We start from the raw sequence: 20,195 nt of genomic DNA on the forward strand, positions 1-20,195 counted from the left end.
TATACGACCCATACGGGCCTGCGGAACTAATTAGGATATGCATCACCAAATTGCCGATGCACTTGCGGCACGTCATTCTTGCGGGACGATGCAAAGAGGACGTGGAAACGTTTAAAACACTTCTCCAAGAGTTGGAATATAATACAGCAGAATGCCCGCCTAATCAGGCACAAAGTTATTACGGGGCACAGCAGCGCTACCGCAGTCGTGGCCGTATTACTAATCAACGGCGTGACTGGTCGTCGCGACGCGAACAAAACAATAATCGGGACCGGCCGTATAGAAACTGGGGTAACAGTCGCGAACACAGGTGGAACAACAGAAATGATCGAGGACGTGGACAGGATCGTGAACGCTACAGGTACGGCAACCAGAATCGATACTACGGTGAACACGGTGGGAATAGGATTGTAGGCGGATCACCTCATGATGTTGAAATTCGGCCGGCTAACCCTAGGCATAATCCAGCAAATGGAAATGAACAAAACCGGCAATGACAAACGATCAGCGCAGAAGGCGCCCAATCGGAACAAATGAGCGACATGGCAAATAAGTAGAAAGGACAGTGAGAAGTAGAGAGGACGGTGAGGAGAAAGAATTGATTAGTTTAAATTTGTGACGTATGCATTTTGAATAATATGTTGGTAAAAATAATGATAAAGATGTTTTTATGTGATTGATTGAAGTGATGTATTTAATTTTTTTTCTTTCCTTGTGCAATTAGGATTTAGGTTGGTTCAAATGTGAAGATAAAAGGTTTCTTTGTGAACGAGTGAAATGCTGTTTATTTTTTTTTTGTGTAAATTGAAAAGAGTCGCTCCTGAGAGAACCAAGATCTGTGTTGAATTAATGCAAAACTCAGGGGAATATCCGATCTGTGGGTATTATGGGTCTGGCAAACCCAGGTCCCCAGCTGTTAGTAGCCTTGTTTCCGATTTTCTGCTTTCAGTGCTACTATCTATCTATTACTATTCTATATCTGTCAGTATAAATGAGGATCTCTTACTATAGTATGCGTGCTGTATGAATATTTTAAGACAGGAGAACTCTGAGAAAGGAATGAGTAAATCTGGAATCTTGAAAACAGGACGCGATAATACGATTGTTTAACCATTGGCTTCCCAATATGCGATGATATGTTAATATTGATGATATATGTCTTTTTTGTTCTTTATAGCTGAGTACGGAAAGTGCTGTCTGTGGATTTCGTAAGTAGATTGATTCCCTTCAAGGTGAAAGAAGAATTGTGGTTTGTGTAATTTACGTCGCCCTGAAATATTATTGTGGCACTCAAATACGAGCAGTTTTCCAGCAAATGGAGAATGGAACGGAAATGTGGATCCTTTTTGTAGTCTTCACTGATGTTGAGCCAGAGCCTAAAAAATTATTCTGCGTTAATACTTGTCCTAGAAAAGCGACGTTTATGTATTTTTGCTGATGCTGTGAGCATTACAGCTTACCGTTTTCGCTGGTGCGGGATGCACTGCAGCCTATATGATTTGTACTGAGGAAATTTCCCTCTTGAAGGTAGAGGATGATTAAATAATTTTGATTATGGGAACGAAGGAAGGCTTGGTTTAAGGTAATAAGGATGAAGCAAAACATTTGTCATTTAAACTGCAGGAGGATTCGGATCTTTTGTGTCTGTTCTAAGTTCAATATGTTAAGATGATACTGTTTTACAGAATAGAGGTGACCACAATTTCGCCATTCATGAGAAATGAATCCAGAATAACCACCACAGGCGAAATGACTGATTTGGAAGCGAGAGGTAACTTAAAGAAGGAACGAAATCGCAGCAAAATGGGTAAGAAAATGTAGTATAACCTGTATAGTGCAGACATTTTTACCGTTCTCAGAGCCATCTGTGTGATTAATTCTTGTGATAACGTAATTTTAGATGAAATTTTCTTACTGTTTTATGTGTGAATATATGAGTATGATCAATGTATAATTACGAGTCTCTTTTCAGGTGTGCGAACTGGTATAAATGTTTTGGTGTGTAAATAACCATTGTTCTTTTTACTGTGTATGTTTAGGGAAAGTTTCTCCATATTTATCATGTGACAAGACGTATGCCGCGAACGTCAAGAAGAGGACGAATTAGAAGAATGTTGTAGTGGTATATACACGGTGTTGAAATAGCATTGAAGTAGCTTATTGGCTTAACTAGTAGTGGATAGAAGTAGAATATTGAGTAATGCATGTTTATGGGTAGTTAGTTTGTAGAATAGACAACAGGTGTGTAAATAACATGTGAACCCTATGCTGTCCTGACCTATACTTGCACAAGGCATAATCCTATTCATTTTAGTGAATTAATAAGTAGCATTGGATTTATTAAAACGTAAGTGAACCACATTAGTGATGTGGATTTAAATATTATATTGTCAGTTCATTTAATTTTTTATTTTTTTACATTGTAAAGTCATTTCACTTTTATTTTTTTACATTGTCAAGTCATTTAAATTTTATTTTATATTGTTGATTTATCTAATTATTTTTATTAAAAAAAATTAAGTCTCACTTTGTTCTTAAAAATTGTGAAAGACAATACTAAGTGGTATTATGTATGACATTGTGTAATCACATAAGGATGATGAAAAATTTCTGTGAATGCAGTTGAGAACGTGAAAGCGAACCGGCAAAACTCTTAAGAGACAGCGGGAGCAGCCGGACTAGTTGTAAACTGGCGGGTTTCCCAGCAGGACACGCTGTCAGCCAGGCCACTTCGGGAGCGCGGCCGACAACAAAAGGGTACGCGGCAAACACTTTCCCTTGTACCTGGAGCTAATGGGCGGCCGCCCCGGGCGACCCTTCCTCGAGGCGATGACCTGAGATGGGCGAGCGGTCCACCGCGCGGAAATCCATCTGCTGGCGACGCACCACACGCACGCCACCGTGACGAGACGGCCGCGGAGAAACAACACAAGGGGCGTGAAGCCTTTTGACAGGTACTGTCCAGAGAAACTTGCAGACGTCAACGACGCCTATCGACATTTCCTGACGGATGCCTACTGTCAAGCGACAGTAAATCATGGTTCGATGTTCTCTGGTCGCTAAGGGTGGCACAAAAGAAGAGCCATTAAGTGTCATCCTTGCCCAGGAATATCAAACCGGCGAGTCAATTGAGGATAACTCAAGAATGTAACAACACAAAGGGCGTGGAGCCTTTTGACACATACTGTCCAGAGAAACTGGCAGACTTCAACGACGCCTATCAACATCTCCTGACGGATGCCCACTGTCAAGAGACAGTAAATCATGGTTCGATGTTCTCTGGTCGCTAAGGGTGGCACAAAAGAAGAGCCATTAAGTGTCGTCCTTGCCCAGGAATATCAACCTGGCGTGTCAATCGAGGATACCGCACGAATTTGACAACACAAACATGGAACCAAATCGAGATGTACGTGACACAGACCACCAAGAGAAACTTCATGAGAGGGCAGAGACGGCGGGATTGCACGCAACAGATGGACAAAAATCCCTACTGACAGCTGCGGCGACGAACCCCCTCCCCCATCCCTTATACTGTGCCTCGGAACAGTGGAACTAGTGAGTGTATCAGTGAACAGTGATTATACGGTTCTTAGTTCAATGCATATACGTGTGTTTCTGTCACAGAAACTTTGACTCGTGTGTTTTGCAGGGATTCGATTTATTGGTGTTTATTAGACTGACTCTTGTATTTTGCAGGTGTTCTATTTTTGTTTTTTTTTTTAGACTTTGACTCTCGTATTTTGCAGGTGTTCTATTTATTGTTCTTTTTAGACTTTGACTCTTGTATTTTGCAAGGTGTTTTATTTATTGGTGTTTTTTTTTAGATGTTGACTAGTGTACTGTTTTATTGATCAATGTTTGTTCTTGTGTGATGTATTAGATTTGTGTTATTTTGTTTCGTAAATTCATTCATGTGGCATTGCATAGTTTATCAGTCAGATTGCTATTCATTCTCACTGGACTGTGATCGATTAGCCTTTGCATGGGGCACATTTATTGTGAGGAACCCCTTAAGGGTAACAATCACATAATTATTGAAGTTTCAGTATAATGACACAGTGCTCATTGTTTGCTAGCTAATTGAAATATAGGAGAGTGATTAAATTGTGCCACATAGTTATTTTAATTCTACAAATTACTAGTTTTATACGATATAGAATTTTTTTGCGATAACCACTTTGTAAAACATGTTTTTTCTCTTATCATTTTTTTGCTTTTGCGGATTGTGCATTGTAATGTTCTGCTTTATAATACCGATGTTATTTGACGTTCTTTTTCTAATTGCTGTGGCATCTTTGCTATGTTCATAAATTTTACTTGTTAATAAACAGTCATAAATTTTCCTGTGATCAGTTGGCTCTTGCAATGAGCAAATACTGGTGAACTCCATAAGGGTAACAACCAGAAATTGTTTTCATATTAATGACACAGGAACCATTGTTTTTACTTGCTGACCGAATTAGGTCTACAATATCTTTTAAATAGGTGTCACAGATTGTTTTTTTGTTTCCTCCTTGAAATTGGTAGATTCTAAAGATGTGTTGAAATTATTGTGTTTTAGCCAGTAGCTGGTGACCTTTTGCCTTTTCTTTTTACATTTTAGGTTTAAGTAGGGTGTGAGAAGCCTGCTTGGGAATGTCCTAGCATGGCGAGAAAATTCCCTGCACAGTCTTTTCCCGGAGCGTTGGGGTTATGAAAGGTCTCTGTTCGATTCCTTTCATGTTTAATTTCTTAAATCTGTTGTCATTTATGGAGTAAATTCCTCTCCAAAATTTACTGTGGCGTTTCTGACTATCTGGGAGGAGACTGAGTAGTGGAACGTGTTACTTTTACACATAAACAAGAATAATCTGTCACACTACTACACTTTAAAACACAGTTTATATGTAATTCATGTCACACAGTCACATACGGAACCTACATCCGCTTTCTTTTATATACTGTATATGATAAGATACTGTCATCCCCCTTCCCTTCTGTGTGAGAGTATGAATGAGCAAATGTATTTGTAGTTGCATGCTTGAGGGTAGTAGACAAGCCTGTCTGCTAGAGAACAGTAGGACCAACGTCGGAACAGGTAGCTACGCTTCCTAAAAGCAAAGAGGTTTCTATCCTTAGTATGGTTCTGTCCGTCCGTTGTCATGTTGGTATAGGAAGCTGCCCCTCTGGCCACTTCCGTTTGTCTTTGTGAGCCACCCTCAGGAAGCACGCTCGGCAGTAGGCAGTTGCTGTGGGACCGTGGCGAGCGTCTGAAGTGGTAAGATCTCCGGCTAAGCGCATGTCTGCTAAGTCCGTAGGACAATGGATTTCTTAAGTTCAGCCTAACTGAAAACTTAATACCTTGATTTCAGATTTAGCTCTAAAATATCTAATGCTATCTTAAATTGCAGCGGAGTGTAATTCTCGTGTGAAGTTCAGATTATTTTGCGGTAGTTGCTTTGTCATTACTTTGTGAGTAAAGTGGAACCACGTGTCGATCAGTAACTCTAAGTTCATCAATCTTAAATGTGAATGCTTGTGTGATAATAACGTCTCGTCTTGACAATATTTTACAATATAGCAACTTTTCTTTATGCTTTTCTTTATGTTCAACCCACGTGGAGTGTACTTTGCGAGACCAGTACCACGTGCTTATATAACTGTTTGACCCATCAGGTTAATAGTAAGACGTTAGTAACCAGTTCAAGGTTTTTCTTTTGTCAATTGCTTTTCGATCGAATTTATTTTAATTATCAAAATTACTGTGGAGTTATACGCTTTCTGTAAACCAAGTTGACCACGTGGAGCATGTGGTGTAATCATCAAAGTAGCCTTCAGCTATTCTTTTTGGGAAGATTTCACAAAGAGTTAATATGAATTTAGTATACCAGTGTGTGGTAATTACATGACGGACACAATTGTGTTACGAACGTAATTTCTTTGGGTGAAAACTGAATCTGTTGGTTGTGGTTAATTTCTTCTTGCTTATGTTTCAACGTTCTTTGGGTGTTGTAGGCAGTCTCCCAATCTTGGCTCCATATTTGATGTGTTCCATAAGATTAAAATCTCACATTTTTACAATCCTTAAACAAGGCACCAGCTCAGTTATAACTCACGTATAATATGCTGAAATTTCAATGAACAATCTTAAAATAAATTTCCAAATATAAACTGATTTCTTTCTTTTAATTTAAAGTCTCCTTTTTATATATAGATATATTACCGGTTGTTGTATGACTGTAAAAGATTATAATCAATGTTAGTCTGATTGGTAATGTGGTAAACCTAGACTAGTTACCTGGTGAAACAGTTGCGCAGTAATGCACGGTTAACTTCTCCCCAGACAGCTCACTGCTTTTAACCCGCTTTTATTCTACTATTAGCATCCGATTTTAGCATAGAAAATTCTTGTAGCAATATTACAAGCTCACCCGCCAACCCGCGACGAAACGGCGCCTCAACCGCATGCGGAGAGACATCAAAGCGGCAGCTGAGGCGCACAGGAATAACGTCTGGACAGACTTCGTCGCCCTCAATCCTGAGGACGGCAGCGCGTGGCTGACTGTGAAGTCCTTTCTACGCAGAGGGCAGCACGTCCCGCCTCTGCTTGTCGGACAAGACGTCGTCTGCAGCCCGGACTGCAAGGCAGGCGCCCTGGCGGACCACTTCGAGCTGTCATTCACCCCGGTGGATGACAACATAGACGAAGAACACCTCCACCGGGTTGAAGAGCAGCTCCCTGTTTTCCTGGAAGCCAGGGACGTCGCGGACGAGATCGACCCCATCTCCGACGAGGAGGTGGGCGCGCAGATAATGGCGCTCAACACCAGGAAGGCTGGCGGTGCTGACGGCGTCACCAACCATCTGCTGAAGAGCCTGCCGGCGGGTGCACACCCGTTCTTGGCGGGCATCTTCAATCAGGTCCTTCGCTCTGGGGTATACCCCTCTGTATGGAAACATGCAGAGGTGGTGGCAATCCCCAAGGCGAACAAGTACCCACGGGACGCCGCCAACTATAGGCCCATCAGCCTGCTGCCAGCACTCTCGAAGGTGTTCGAGCGCCTGTACGCCAGACGCCTGCTGCCCACGTAACAGCACAAGGCATCATACCCGACGAGCAGTTCGGCTTTAGGAGGGGCCATTCCACCCTACACCAGCTGATGCCGCTGGTAGAAGAAGCCATGCGCGCCCTGGAGACTCGGGAATACCTTGGGGCGGTGTTCCTGGACGTCTCCAGGGCATTTGACTCTGTGTGGCACGAAGGCCTCATGTACAAACTTTTTGTGCACGGGGTTCTACTCCGGTCGTATCTGGCCGACAGGACTTTCCATGTCCGTCTGGACGAGGGGACGTCCACGCACCGACCCATCCGTGCTGGAGTGCCGCAGGGGTCCGTTCTCGGTCCCCTGCTCTACTCCTCATTCACGGCCGACGCTCCGCGCGTGGCGCCGGTGAAGTTGGCACTCTACGCCGACGACACGGCGCTATTCGTGCGGGGTATGAAGGCAGTCGAGATGCGCCACCTGCTCCAGCGTGGATGTGAGGCCCTTGGAGCGTGGTCGACGAAGTGGTGCCTGAAACAGAATGTGGCGAAGAGCCAGGCAGTGGTGTTCAGACGAAGACCACTGCCACCAGATCTTCCGCCAGTCACCGTCGTGGGAAGCCCTGTCCCATGGAGCAGGATTGGCCACTACCTGGGAGTCATTCTCGACCAGAAGCTGATGTGGAAAACCCACATCGAGGACGTCAGGGGCAGAGCAATTGGGCGCCTACGCTTTCTGTACCCTGTGCTCAACGCGTCGTCTGCCTTGCCTCCCCACCACGGCATCACGCTGTACCTGGCGCTGGCTCGTCCAGTGCTGGAGTATGCGGCCGTGGTGTGGGGCAACGCAGCCGACACACACATCAACAAGCTGCAGAGGGTGCAGAATAGGGCGCTCAAGCTCGCTCTGCGCCTACCGAGGCTCTATTCGATCGCTCGGCTACACCGCCAAACCGGCATCCCCTTCCTCCGCGACCGATTTAAACAATCAGCGCGGCTCTTCTATGAGCGGACTGTACAGTCCAATAATAGGCTCATTAGGGACTTGGGCCATTATATTCACCACAGGCCAACCACACGTTGGCCTGACCTGTTACGAGACTAATATCTCGTGGCAGAGATAGGACAACACATCAGTAAACACCTCAGGCCAATTCGTACAGTGAGGAAGCCAATCCACAGATACAGGATTATGCAGGAATAGCAGACAATGCTTAGCCTGCTCCCAACACGGGTCAGGGCAGACCCGTATGAACAAGTGATGGTGACGGCACACTCAAGAATTCCGAGCCGTGATGCCGTACCGAGCGGACCGCAGTGAGGAAGCAGAGGGTGTGGCGGATCGCCGTCCGGCAGAGCCTGCTCTGTCGGCGGCCCCATCCGGCCCCCCAACGGCAACAACCCAGCAGACGCCCCTGGACGTCGAGATGGAATGCAGCACGGACCAGGGCAGTCGTTATGCGACCTCAGCTTCGGCTGAAGCAGCGAGTGGCGCGGCGGTCGGCCGCACGGCGGGGCTTGCCCCGACGGCTGTCACAAACCGCCGCCCACCTACGACCGACCGGTCCAGACGGACGGGCGTTACCCAGAGAGGCAGGCGCGCACTTTCGGCGGATGGGGGCATGCCCCCGCACGCCTTTGCCCGCGCGCTCGATGTTGGTGGCCCGCCGGCCGTACCCTCGGCCTCGCGCGCCACAGCCCACCGCCCAACAGACGCCACTTCGGCGGAGACAGCGCCTTCTGGGGACCCAGGTCACACGCCGGAAGCGGAAAGGCAGCTCGCCTTCCTGATGGGCCTCATCCCAGGCGCCAAACCATCTCCAGATAAGCGGCCAGCTGACGCGAGCGCGGAAACAGACAGCAAGAGGACCGCCACTAGCACGTCTAGTAGCGCGCCCACGCTCTGCACCCAGCGGAAGGCGTCGCGGAAGGGATCCAGGACACTTCCCCCGACCGTGGACGACGAGGGTTTCATGCAGCCCTCCCGCAAGCACACAGCCAGGGCTGTGGTGCTTGCGCAACATTAAGCGGTGCACACCGGCAGCCGGTTCTCTGGCCTCTCCAATGATGCCAGTGAGCCCTTGGACAGCCAGCAGCAGCAGCAGATGAAGTCGCCCCCACCACCTCCCATGGTCATCAAGTGGACTGGCGACTTCCGCGAATTCAGGGAGAAAGTGAAATCTGTCGTCAAAGGGAACGTGACGTTCAGAGTCGCAGGGCGTGACTTGAACCGAGTCATAACGAAGACTGCAGAAGATTACCGCGGGGTCATGGACCTCGCAGAGAGAGAAGGGCTACACAGCTTCACCTACTCCTCGTAGCCGGTGAAGACGCTGAAAGTCGTGTTCCGCAAGCTCCCGTTCAGTATGGACCCTGGATACTTGCGGGAGCTGCTCGAGGACCTGGGCTTCCCGATACGCGCCACGGCGCGTATGAAGTCACCCAGGGACTTCTCCGATATGCCGCTATTTATGGCGCTTCTCGACGACACCGTCGAGAACCGCAAAATATTCCAGTTGACCCACGTGACTGACGTCGGCGTCACCGTGGAGAAGCTGCGCAGAAGACGCGGCCCACCGCAGTGCTTCAATTGCCAAGGCCTGGACCATGTGGCGAAGTACTGCAAGATGCCTCCCCGCTGCGTCAAATGCGCGGGGGAGCATCCCAGTCGGGAGTGCAAAATCCCGCGGACGGACGCGCCCACATGCTGCCATTGCGGCGAAAAGCATGTGGCGTGTTACCGCGCCTGCACTGCCTTCCGGCGCGCTGCATCAAGAAGAGGACAGCCGGCGCGTTCCGCGCGGGTGCAAACCGGAAGGAGTTATGCATCCGCTGCCACCGACAAGGCACCCGCCAAATCGGTTGAGCAGCGCCCTGTCGCCCCCGCTGACGTCCAGGGGCGTGGTGATCAACCGGAGCCTGCGCCAGCGGCGGTAGCCGTGCGCGGGCGCGGACCGCCGAGACAGCACCCAACGCCAGCCAGGGTCGTCCGCCGGCGCGGACGGCGGAGGGGGCGCCCTGCCCGCGAGCCAGCAGCCGCACAGCCCGCTGTTCGAGCACAGGAGCCAGCATCCTCCCACCGCACTGACTTTACATCCGCAGCGAGCGTCGCGGACGAAGTCAGGGCCTTGAGGGAGGACTTCAAGCTGCTCCTGCAACAACTCCCGCAGATGATCGCGTCTGCAGTGCAGTCGGCCGCCCAGGCCACCACCACACCAGCTGTTCCCACACCCACACATGGATAGACACATCCAGGGTCTAACCGTTTGCGTGTGGAACGCGAACAGCATACGCTACCAAGCGGGAGAATTCCGCCAGTTTCTGCGAGACGAACACGTGGACGTCTGTCTCGTCACAGAAACTTGGCTGAAGCCGGGCGTGGACGTGCAGGCGGCAAACTTCAGCTGCTACCGCAACGACCGGGCCACCCACGGCGGTGTACGTGAAGACGTCGTTGCGCCACCAGCAGGTGCAGCTCCCAGTGACGCCAACCCTGGAGACGACCGGCGTCGTGGTCAACACCTCCGTGGGCCACGTAACATTCGTGGCGGCCTACCTGAAGCCGTCAGGACACCTCCACTCTGGGGACATCGAGACGCTGCTGTCGATGTGCGGGAACCTGTTCATCGGCGGCGATCTCAATGCAGAACACCCGGAGTGGAACTCCAGGGTCACCACCATCAGCGGCAGACGGCTTCTCCGGGTCGTTAACGACCATGACGCCGTGGTGCTGGGTCCCTTCGACCCGACGCACTACCCGACGCGCGGCCGTCCCGACGTGCTCGACATCGCGATTGTGAAAGGGGCAGCACACAACGCGATCGCGAGCACTCGCTGTGCCCCATCTTCCGATCACCTGCCAGTGATATTCGACCTGGACACAGACGGTACGGCGCGCGAAGTGTACGTTTGAGCTTTGTGTTGTCGTGGTTCGCGCGTGTTGTGTTTCGTGCGTGTTGCCGCTTCCGTTTGGTTATCTTCGTACAGTGAGAGTTTTTCCGAAGTATTTGAGTGTGTGGAAGCAATGCCAGGTTGTGCTGTCGTTGGCTCTAATTCTCACAATCGCAATACAAAAGAGACTGAAATAGTGTTGCATTGTTTCCCACGTGATGAAAATTCTTTAGGAAAGATCCAGTGAATGTAGGAAACGCAAGAATATGCTCTCGCCATTTCAAGGAAACGGACTATATCCGGGACTTACGTTCAGAACTGTTAAATTTACCGCGGAAACTAGTCCTTAAAGAGTGATGGGTATCCGTCTTGCAATTTGCCTCTTGGTAGTAGCGCCAGTGGTAACACACCGATTGCAATAGAAGAAAGGAGAGAACGTTATAACGAACGTGAAATTCGTAGAAGAAGCCTACAGACTTTAAAGAAGCTCTCACCACTGAAGAGGAATGTTGACAAGTGTACATTTACAGAGGAAGTTCTTTGTAGTGATCCACATAAAGTCACTTTACAGAATTCTGTAGCGTAACTACAGAGGGGAAATGCTCATCTAAGGAACATGTGCATGAAATTGCGAGCACGTAATAAAGATCTTAGAGGTCAGCTGTCCTCAATGAAACGACGTCTGCACGAAGAAGAATTTAATAAAAAGGAACTTGTGTCTCGTGAAACTAATCGAATACTGGGCAAAATATTTTCACCCAATCAACTTAGAAGTTTGTTGCATGGGTCAAAACGGGTTCGATGGTGCAAAGAGGACATTTGGAAGTCTGTTTCTTTACGTGCTGTTTCGCAGAAGAGTTACAATTTCCTCAGAGAAAAACTGGGATATCCTCTACCTGCAGTGTCAACCTTGCGTTCTTGGATTAATCGCAGTTTCAGCTGCCAACCAGGAATTTTGAAGGATGTTCTAGTGATGATGAAAATGCAGGCTGCAACACTGACAGGGAACGTATTTGTGTTTTGTCATTTGATGAAATGAACATTGACAGTAGAATTTGTTACGATCAGCAAGATGACAGGATTCTTGGATCTCACAGCAATGTCCTTGTTGTCATGGTCCGAGGCTTGTTTGCAACGTGGAAGCAGCATTTTGATGTTCAGATGACAGCAGCACTCTTGAACGAAGTAATTGTTTCTCTGGCCAGCATTTGCTACAATGTTGTGGCTGCAGTAGCAGACATGGGTGCAAAGAATAGTTCTGATTGGAAGGAGCTTCGCGTTACTCATGAAAATACTTTTTCCACACCCGTGTGATTCTCTGAGACGTGTTTGGGTGTTTGCTGATGTTCCCCATTTGCTCAAACTCTTAAGGAACCACTTGCTGGATCAAGGAATAATGTTGGAAAACAAGGCTGTGACAAAAAGTGTGTTTAAGAAACTGCTAGCTTTGGACAGTGGCGAGATGAAAATATGTCATAAGTTTTCTCAGCAACACATTACAGTGAAGGGCAGAGAGCGACAGCGAGTACGCTCAGCAGCTCAGCTGTTATCAAATACAACTGCACAGGCGATTCGGTATTTGATGCCCGAAGATGGTCACGCCAGTGATTTCGTACAGATGGTGGATGAGACTTTCGATGTACTTAACTCAAGGACTAAAAGTAATAAATCACTAGCCTGTAGATTTGGTGTCAATTTTCAAGCCCAAGAACAGCTGCTGTCAAATACAACTGCACAGGCGATTCGATATTTCATGCCTGAAGGACACGCCAGTCATTTCACACAGATGGTGAATGAGACTTTCGATGTATTTAATTCAAGTTCAAAAGAAAGTAATAAATCACTAAGCTGTGGATTTGGTGTATTTTCAAGCCCAAGAACAGTGTGTACATAAATTTTATAAGTGTTGTGAGAAGATGCGTGTTGGCACCTCAAAGCATCTCCTACCATTTCAGAAAGGTTTTTTGAAATCTGTTCTGTCACTTTAGTTTAATTTTTGTGTTTTTTGTATTATTTTCTGTGTTATCCGACCTTGCTGCGGCCGGTTTAGGTCGGATAATTGACTACTGTACCATGACAATGAAGAAACTGTCAAGTCAAAATTACAAAATAATTGCTTTTTTAACATGCAGAATCCAAAAGATCACTGAAATTAGGTGCCACTTAATCCATAATAGGAACTTCACTCGTATAGTTCCATAAATATCACAGTACTGCTGTAGCACAAGCAATTCACAGGTATATTCATCATATACTGATGCATGTTGAGGCACGCTCCTAGTGCTTATAGTACTAATTAATAAAAGATGCAATATGCATGTTAATGTGGATCATGCTATGTTATTGTTAGCCCTAAATGATTTATGTACTATCCACTAGGTGTGACCTGTCAAGTAGATATCGGTGGAAAATGAATGTGTGTCCAGTGTTTTTTACTTTCACATACATACATCTCTAGATCATGCTGTATACTGTACTGACTCACACTACTTTGTTGTAGGTCTGCGAACTTCACTTCACCAAATCTGACATCTGCCGGCATACGGAATGTTATGATGAAGTGAAAGGCACAAAGCTTACTGTCAAGCTTTTGAGACCACAACTTAGAGAGGGTGCTGTCCCATCAGTGTTACAAGGCTGTCCAAGCGATTTGTCTACTTCAACCACCAGCTCTTGTGGAAGTGCAGGGGAAAGGCGAGCTAGATTAGACAATGAATGTCTTTCACAAGCAATTAATTGTAGTATAGTAACCAAAACAGAGTATGATTTCAGGAAGTTATTTTCACCTTTTGAGGCATTCCTGCAGTGCTTAGAAAGAGAAACCATTCCCAGAGAGTGAACCATTGTTAGGAGAAGTGACTGTGTCCTATTTCTATTGTTTACTGTATTACCCCACTCCATCTGTATCTGTATCCACTGTAGTGACAAATGAGTTGCAGTTGTCTGCTTATTGAAGTAACACTGAGACAAGAAAGATAGGCAGTAGCAAAATATCAGACAAACTTTCAAATATCAACGATTTGTTTACAGTATGAGACAAAATGAAAGAATTAGTCAGTGCAAAAGAAAATTCATTAAAAAGCCAGTGCCTTCCTATACAGGACATTTTAAATGATATGTGCAGTTCTGTAGATGAAGAAAAACAGAAACAAATACAATTTTTAAGCGAGAAAGTTAAGTTGCTATGTAGCAGTGAGGAAAACTATAGGTTCAATCCTTACTTTTCTGTATTTTGTTGGATCCTGCATTCTATCTCCCCTCATGCCTACAAATTTTTAAGGTCTTCTGGCAATCTTATTCTCCCTCATCCAAGAACTATACAGAGAACATGTTCCTCATACAGTAATGGTCCTCATAATGAACAAAATGGAGGTGCTATGCTCCTGTATATTAAGGAAAGATTTAAAGCTTTGCCGGAAAGTGAGTGTACCATTTCTTTGATGATGGATGAAACTCATATTAAACCTTATTTTGATTACAAGGAAGGAAAAAATTGTGGGGGCAGCATTTGATAGCGACAAGGCTGCTACTACAGCATATGTCTTTATGATACAATCATTGCTGTCTTCTTTTAAAGAAGTAGTGCATATCCTTCCAGTGAGAAACCTTGTACCTGAACAGTTATTTTTGTACGTGAAGAAAATGTGGCCTTCATGACATTGGTTTCAAAGTTATTTGTGTAGTTACTGATAACAATGCTATCAATAGGCAATCTATGGCACTTTTTAGCTCACCTCCACAACTCATTATAGTTTATCCACATTCAGCTAATCCAACTCGGCCACTATTTTTTATAATTGATTCTGTCCACATCCTTAAGTGTATATGTATACGTAATAACTGGGTTAATCAAAAGAACTGAAGGTTTGCTCAAATATCCACAATTAGATGGAAGCAGTGATGATTGTCAAGTTTTAATGGCATCTTTTGAAGCATTGTGGCAGATTCGTAAGAATGAATGTAATGGTCTAATTAAGCACTCTTATGGCCTTACTTTGAAGTCTCTTTATCTATCTTCACTTGAGAAACAGAATGTGAGCCTTGTTTTGCAGGTATTCAATGAATATACAGCTGAAGCTGTTTCAACAGTACAGGAACAGAAAAACTTCTTACATTACCAGACAGAATTTATTAAAATTATACTTACATGGTGGAAAATTGTAAATGTTAAGACAGTTCACAAAAGTGTCCCACTAAATGATCCCTTCCAGTAATAATGATGAAAAACTAGTTTTTCTGGAAAAGTTTCTTGTGTGGCTCGATAGGCGGAAGGAAAAAATACTACCCTTTCGAAGGAAACCCATATAGCTCTGACACACACTGTTGAGATTCAAATTTTACTGCCACATAACATCTGTCGACACTAAAGATATTATGTGGCAGTAAAATTTGCATCTCAACATGCCTCCTCAATTTTTACACACAGGTATAAATCGACGAACTTGAGTTCTTAAGTTTGTGATTCTAGGTTCGCAGTCAGAGTCCAACAACACACATCTCATGCTTCAGCGCAGGAAGGGCCTTTGTCAGCATGTCTGCTACATCAGAGAAGTTTTACACCGATTCCAAATGGATGACTGCAAGCCCGTAAGAATCCCGTTGGTGACCGGGATCAAACTGGACGTTGCAGCTGCAAGTACAGCAGATGGGACTCAGTATCCGTTCAGGGAACTGCTCAGACCATTTATGTACATCGCCATTGGCACTTGCCCTGTTATATGCCGTGCAGTCAACAAGCTAAGCCAATACAAAAACAGCCATAATCTTGTTCAATGGCAGGCAGCTAAATGAATCCTTAGATACCTTAAGGGAACAATTGACAAGAAACTAACCTACGTCAAGGATGAAGAGGGAATATCCGGTTTTACAGATGCTGACTGGGGAAATTATGATGCTGACAGGAAATCTTATACTGGTTACAACTTCATCTTGTGCAAGTCAGCAATCTCATGGTGAACCACAAACTTAAGGACTCAAGTTCGTCGATTTATACCTGTGTGTAAAAATTGAGGGGGCGTGTGAAGATTCAAATTTTACTGCCACATAATATCCTTGGTGTCCACAGATGTTATGTACACAGTTGTCCTAGCTGTGGTGTCACCGCCAGACACCACACTTGCTAGGTGGTAGCTTTTAAATCGGCCGTGGTCCGGTAGTATATGACGGACTCGCATGTCGCCACTGTCAGTAATTGCAGACCGAGCGCCGCCACACGGCAGGTCTAGAGAGACGTACTAGCACTCGCCCCAGTTGTACGGATGACTTAGCTAGCGATGCAACACTGACGAAACCCCTCTCATTTGCCGTAGTTCGCATAGCCTTCAGCCAAGTCAATGGCTACGACCTAGCAAGGCGCCATCACCAAGTTATATGGAGATGATAATACTATATCAATAAGACCAATGTTCACCAACTGTGGATTAAAGTTAATTATTCCAGCAGCTACGTACTTTTCTTTATAGCATTCATTACGTATCCTGTTTCACACCTCACACCAGCCTGCGTGAGCTTATAGCATGCATTTCGGCTTCCTCAAACAACACGGTGTTGGCACTTCTGCCGACACTTCACCAGCAGTGTGTGTTCTCTGCTTGTGTGTGTTCCTTGTTCAGTGTGCGGTCTTTTATGAATAGAGTTGTTCGTTAAACACGTCTTGTTGCCATAATTTCAAGTCCTAATCCTAACACACACAAACTGTGGTTTGACTGAGATGGCAAGGTACTGTACAAAGCTCGGTTTCACTTATTTTTTGCCTGGAAAAATTCAAACTGATTCTTTGGAAGCAAGGTTTAGCAGTTACCGATCGATGGCTGGCTCTCAGTATCTGACATCTGTGAAGATTTTTGAGGTGGAAGTCAAGATGAGGATGCAGAAAATGTTACTACTCATGTTAAATTCAAGTACTTTTGGTAAACTGCCTGTTGCTGAAGGGCTCACCTTTAATTGTAATGATGACACAAAAGAGACTACACAAACAGACTGAGTTTATTGTTGACGTTATGTATTTGGAGGAAGATTTCAGGCAGGCAGAAACATACCATCCAATATTAACATATTTAGCAGGATATTGTGTTCACAGTGTACTGAAGAAACAGCAGTGTAATGTGTGCAGCACATATCTTCTCTTAGACAAGAAATGTGCCTGCATGGTGAACAACATCTCAGTTTAATCAAAAATTTGGACAGGGGTAAACTGTTTTTCCTCCAGCCTGATGTTGTGAATGTTGTTATTTACAATTACATTACTGTACAGAAATTCATATCTGGCCCTAGGGTCATTCCACACCAAGTGGTCTAAAACTGAAAAAAGTTCCCACCATCATGGTCTCCAATTTTCGTCAAATTTTAACTGTAGCTTTAGTCAAGTGTTGAAGTAAGTTTCCCAAGATTTCAGGCCTCTAGCTGCAATAGCTGCTGATCTAGACCCCCTTGTCTGAAGTGTACTTAGTCCGTGTGCATGCAACATAAAAAAAAATGTCATATTTGGAGTCTAATAAAATCGAAACTAATTCATAAGAATGGTTAGTAAGATGCGACCCTGTACAGTTTTTTTTGCTGATTCCAACGAAATTATGTATAACATTACTCATGCAAACCCCGGTCAAATAACTCGACTCAAAGTATACTTCAAAATTTGTCGTGACACAACGCGACAAATTTTGACCAATATTAAGACTGCAATGATTTCCTTGCAGTTGAAGATATGGACTTGAACTTTTGGCCAAGCTTCATGCTTGTGCTAGACATAATGCAGCCGGATTTGCAATGATCCAGGCCATATGGTCGCCCTGCAGTATCTCTTCAAATTAGGCAGTGTCAGCACAAACGGTAAAATTTACCAAAGTTTCAAGCCAATTACTAAAAAATAGTTGGCCTGAATCTGCTTGTGAATAGTATCACCTAAAAGAGAAACTCTTGCTCTACAAGACTGACATTTGTTTTTTTTGCAACGCGACCATTAAGTACTCATTAACTCACATCAAAGTTGTTATATTTTGTATGCGCGATGCACTAATTTTTCTTCATTTCTAGGAATTTGAATCTTAATAGTCGCTTAGAATTACTGATATAATTGGATATTTCATTCGTGTTTTATTCAGTGATTGGCCAGTGAGAGATGTCAGAAGTTAATGAAGAAGAAGAATCGTTGGCCCCCTGTTCAATTGGAAAAGATGCTGCTGCATCGAAGTGCCATGTTATCTTCTATGCTAAGAAGACTGGATTCAAAGCGTTTAGTGATTTCACAGAATGTGACCAGAAATTGCTTGTTTCGCGTTCAGAAGCCAAACTTGACGAAAATTCCATCATTTGCTTCCACCATGAAGCCCTCTTCCTACATGAATATCAAGCGATGCAAAAGAAATGTTGCAATCCATTCAAGAAGAGGAATCACAATGTAAAAGCTGGACTTAGACTGCTTGATAATGAAACAGCTGCCAAACTTTGCCTGTTAAAGAAAAAAGAAGTGATTGATATAAAACCTGGTCAGAAGCTTTGCCCTCGCTGCATGTCGGCACTGAACCAAAAGCTAGAAGATTCATCATCACTATCAACCCAATCTGAACAAGATTTCACAACGGATGAAACTGAACCAGCCATCAACAAAAGTTTATCATTTATTGGTGCTTCACCATTGAAAAGAAGACAACTAAGTAAAAGAGATAAGCAAAGCTATGCAAAAAGAAAGATCTTGGATGCACAAAGTTTAATTGGGAATCAAATTGCTGCTGCTGTAGGAATCAATTACGATGAACAGCCAAGTTCAAGTAAAAGTCGCCCATGCAATAATTGTGCAGATCTTGATAATCTTATAGAAGAGTTGAAAGAAAAATGTAAAGTGTCAAATCGTAGGACAAAAGTTCAAATATTGACCTTGGTTCCAAGAAGCTGGACAATTAAAGATACGACAACAGCATTTAATGTATCAGAAAGAATGGTAAAGCAAGCGAGAAAACTGAAGAATGAGCAAGGTGTTCTAGCTTTTCCAGCAAATCGGCAAGGAAGGAAGCTTTCAGATGAAGTTGTCCAGAAAGTACATGACTTTTTTCAAGATGACGAATTCAGCAGACTTTGTCCAGGGAAGAAAGACTGTGTGCCTGTGAGAATTTCAGGAACAAAGGTGTACAAGCAAAAGCGGTTGTTGCTTTGCAATTTGAAGGAAATGTACGTGTCTTATCAGAAGCAAAATGGACCAGAAATTGGCTTCTCAAAGTTTTGCGAGCTTAGACCAAAATGGTGTGTTACAGTTGGCTCTGCTGGAATGCACTCAGTTTGTGTCTGTACAATACACCAAAATGTCAAGCTTATGCTCACTGGTGCATCAATCAATGAAGACTACAAGGAAATTCTTAGCAAAGCTGTTTGCAGCTTGGAAAACAAGGATTGTATGCTTCATCGTTGTGAAAACTGCCCTGGTCCAGAAGGTGTAGAAGCAGTTATTGCAACATATTTTGAAGATAATGACCCTGAAGAACTGATTGAGTACAAACAATGGATTCATACCGACAGGGATACTTTAGAAACAAAGCAGCTTTCAACAGAAGAGTATGTTGAAGATATTGCAGCAAAAATTTGGAACCTGTCTTGTCATCACTACATTGCCAAGCATCAAAGCCAGCACCTGAAAGCTCTCAAAACTGATTTGAAAGAAGGCGAATTCATAATACTAATGGATTTTGCTGAAAACTATTCATTTATTGTTCAAGATGCAGTGCAAGGCTTTCACTGGGAAAACAGTCAAGCAACAGTTCATCCATTTGTAGTCTACTACTGTGAAAACGAAGAGGTGCAATGTGTGAATCTTTGTGTTATTAGTGACTGCCTTCGACACGATACGATTACTGTCCATGTTTACATTGGAAAAGTAATCAATTACCTGAAGATGCAATTTTCCAAAATAAGCCACATCCACTACTTCAGTGATGGTTCAGCTGCACAATATAAGAATTTCAAGAATTTTCTCAACTTATGCTATCACAAAGAAGATTTTGAAATAACAGCAGAATGGAATTTCTTTGGAACAAGCCATGGAAAGTCGCCTTGTGATGGCATTGGAGGCACAACAAAACGGTTGGCAGCAAGAGCAAGTTTGCAACGTCCATATGAAAACCAGATTCTAACACCCAAAGATCTTTTCAACTTCTGCAATGATAATATCAATGGAATCAAATTCTTTTTCATCAGCAAAGAGGAAGTTGAAGAAGAAAAAGCTTCTCAAGAAGAAAGATTCCTGCAAGGGCACACTCTAGCTGGCACAAGAGAAAACCACCATTTTTTGCCCATT

This window comes from Schistocerca serialis, chromosome 12, assembly GCF_023864345.2.
Source record: "Schistocerca serialis cubense isolate TAMUIC-IGC-003099 chromosome 12, iqSchSeri2.2, whole genome shotgun sequence".
Classification (NCBI taxonomy): Eukaryota; Metazoa; Arthropoda; class Insecta; order Orthoptera; family Acrididae; genus Schistocerca; species Schistocerca serialis.